General features: G+C 39.4%; 1 pseudogene; it reads left to right on the forward strand.

Moving 5' to 3' along the window:
* Nucleotides 1-222: 222 nt before the first annotated feature.
* On the forward strand, nt 223-2,546 carry LOC101621888 (annotated as a pseudogene).
* The last annotated feature ends 722 nt before the right edge of the window (nt 2,547-3,268 follow it).

A 3,268-nucleotide genomic window follows, 5' to 3' on the forward strand; every position in this document is an offset into this window, starting at 1 on the left:
ACACACACACATTACCATATGATTCAACAATCCTACTTCTGGATATTTACCAAAGGAAATGAAATTATTACGTGAAAACATATCTGTACCCCATGTTCTCTAATAGACAAGACCTGGAAACAACCTAAGTGTCTATCATCAGAGGAATGAATAAAGAAAATGCATAAAAAATGTAACATTATTGTGCCATAATAAAGTAGAATATCCTGCCATTTAGACTACATGCATGGACCTTCATGGCATTATGGTATGTCAAGTATGTCAGATTAAGGAAGACAAATATTGTATAATTTCACTTATATGTAGTATCTAAGAAACACCCATTAAAATAAAATATTTGGTTAAGAGATACAAGGGGAGTAAAAAGAGGGGAAATTGGATAAAGGTGATAAAAAGGTATAAATTTCCAATTATAAGATAAATAAGTACTAGGGATATAATGGACAACATTATGAGTACAGTTAACTCTGCTGTGTGGTATATTTGAAGTTGCAAAGAGTAGATCTTAAAAATTTTCATCAGAAGGAAAAATCTTTATGTATCTATTTGAGGTAGATGGTCACTGAACTCAATGTGGAAATCGTTGTAAGTCATTATGCAGAACAACTTCAACTTGTACAGTGCTATATGTCAGTTGTATCTCAATAAAACAAAGGGAAAAAATAAGACTCGCAAGATGACAGAACAGAGAAGTTGGGATCACCTTCTCCCCTGAAAGTAAGTATGGAAAGAAGTACTCTCAAGGGAAGACTCAGTTCCCAACAGAGTTGGTGGTTGCTTAGAGGAAGGAGTAGGAGGAAGTAAAGGGAAGTGTGGCTGGGAGAGCAGATACCCCGTGAAGAGAAGTCTGGAGGTCAGCTACTCAAGGCATGACAGGGCTGTCCAAGGCACTGTGAATTTTCCTGAAGGAATTTTTCAGGGAGGGAGTGTATTCATGCTCCAGAACAGGTCTAATCAGGGATCTGGGAACTGTGACCAGTGTGTGTAAGGAAAAACTCCCCCATCCTCCACCCATGATTAGAGATTAGAGTCACCACATGAAGTCAGGCTGGGTTTCATCACAGGCCCATTAGCAGAGGAATGATCAGAGAACTCACTGATCTCTTGGGAAGTGTGACATACACATGCAATTTTCAGCCCCTATACAAGTGGATGCACAGAACTTGCAGCCTGGGTCTCTGGGAGTAAGATGAGCAGGCAGAAGCAGATATGGCTGCCATGGACAAGCGCCATTGCGAGGCAATGGGGTGTATACTCTGCTGGTTGCTGCTTTGCTGCCAGGCCCAGCTGAACCACAGAGCATGAGCACTGTGGACCAGAGCTAGGCCCTTTCACTGGGGATTCAAGTTACTGATTCTATAATTGCTGAACTTAAGCAGTTAAAACTTGTGACTATCGCTGAAGAAATTGCTCAGGTTGCTACAATTTTTCAAAGAAACTGGCATTATCATTTCTGATGTAATGAAAAAGGTTGGAAGGGCAACGTCACAGTAAAAGATGGAAAAAAAACTGAATCATTAATTAGAAATTACTGAAGGCATGAAGTTTGACTGGTTATATTTCTTCATACTTAAATACATGAAAAGGTCAGAAATATGAATTCCAAGATGCCTGTTCTACTGAGTAAAAAGTTCTAGTGTCCATTCTATTGTACCTGCTCTTGAAATTGCTAATGCTCGCTGCAAGCCTTTGGTGACAATTGCTAAAGATTTTGTTGGAGAAGCTCTGAGTACGTTGTTTTGAATAGGCTTAAAGTTGGTCTTCAATTTGTAGTCGAAGTTCCAGGTGTTGGTGGCAACAGAAAGAACCGGTGAAAAATACGGCCATTACTACTGGTGGTGCAGTAATCAGAAGGGGATTGACTATATTCAGCCTCATGACCAAGGAAAAGTTGGAGAGGTCATTGTGACCGAAGATGAAATCCTCTTGAGGGGAAAAGGTTCCAAGGTTCAAATACGAAAATGTTTTCAAGGAAGCATAGGACAGTTAGATATCACAAGTAAACATAAAAATGGAAAACTGAATTAATGTCTGGCAATAGTCTCAGATAGACTAGCTGTGCTAGAAGGTAGTGGGGCAGGTTGAAGTGAATGAGAAGAAAAACAGTTACAGGTGCTCTCAATGCTAAACAAACTGCTATTGAAGGTGTTTTTCTGGGAGGCAACTGTGATTGGCTTTAGTGCACTCTAGCCTTGCGCTTGTTCACTCCAGCAAATGAATATCAGAAAAATTGGTATAAAAATTATTGAAAGGATACTCAAAATTCCTGCAATAAATATTGCTAAGAATGCAATTGAAGAACAGTAGTTGAGAAAAATTTGCAGAGTTCCTCAAAACCAAGACTAAGAATTTCTTTTTTGGATATTGCTAGAGTGGCCTCTCTGTTAAGTACAGCAGAAGTTGTGGTTACAGAAGTTCCTAAGAAGAGAAGGATCCTAGAATGGATGGAATGGGTAGATGGGCAATGGCATGTTCTAATGTCTAGAGTAATTGATTTGACATTCTTGAGAGGAAGCTCAAGAAAGTGGTCCTCATTAATAACTTGAGAGAAGTCAGTTGAAGGAAATGAGTGAAGAAAAGGCTGACTGATATTTAAGAAAGTCAGTATAATCATCAGTTACTGGTTTCCGTTGATAATATATGGTGGTTATACGTTATCCATTGTCTGTTATCCTTGTCTGTGCCTACATATACTTTGTTTCACATTTTTTAAAGATTTATTTATTTGTGCATACAGAATTGGGTTACAGGTCAGAAGTGCAGAGGCAGCGAGAGGATTCACCAGAGACAGAATGGGGAGCAGAATAGGCAGATGGACAAAGTAGTGCTGAGGGGAGCAGCAGGCAGATCTGGAGAGGTCCGCCATGCCATGTGGGTCACCTTGGGGGCAGGGATCGAACACACACTGAAACAGCCACAGCTTGGCTTAGCTTCACAGTGCAGCACTCCAACCCGATGTGCCACCAGGGAGGGCCCTGTTTTGCATTTTTAAATGACAATGAAAAAACATTCATACATTCCTGATGACTGAGTGCAACAGCCACTTACCAATGTATCGCGTTCAACATTTTCTGAGGACTAAAAAGTTTAAGAAAAAACTTGAGAGGTGACACTGTTCCCTAAAAAAACAAAACACAACAAAAACAAAAAAACCTCTTAATAACAGAGTAAGTGTTAAGTTTAGTGAAAATGGCCAGGACACTGAAACCATCTTTAATTTTCAAGTCATAATCAAGAACAATGGGGTAAAAATTTTTTAAGAATAATT

This window comes from Condylura cristata, unplaced genomic scaffold (genome assembly GCF_000260355.1).
Source record: "Condylura cristata isolate star-nosed mole 26May11 unplaced genomic scaffold, ConCri1.0 scaffold00019, whole genome shotgun sequence".
NCBI lineage: Eukaryota > Metazoa > Chordata > Mammalia > Eulipotyphla > Talpidae > Condylura > Condylura cristata.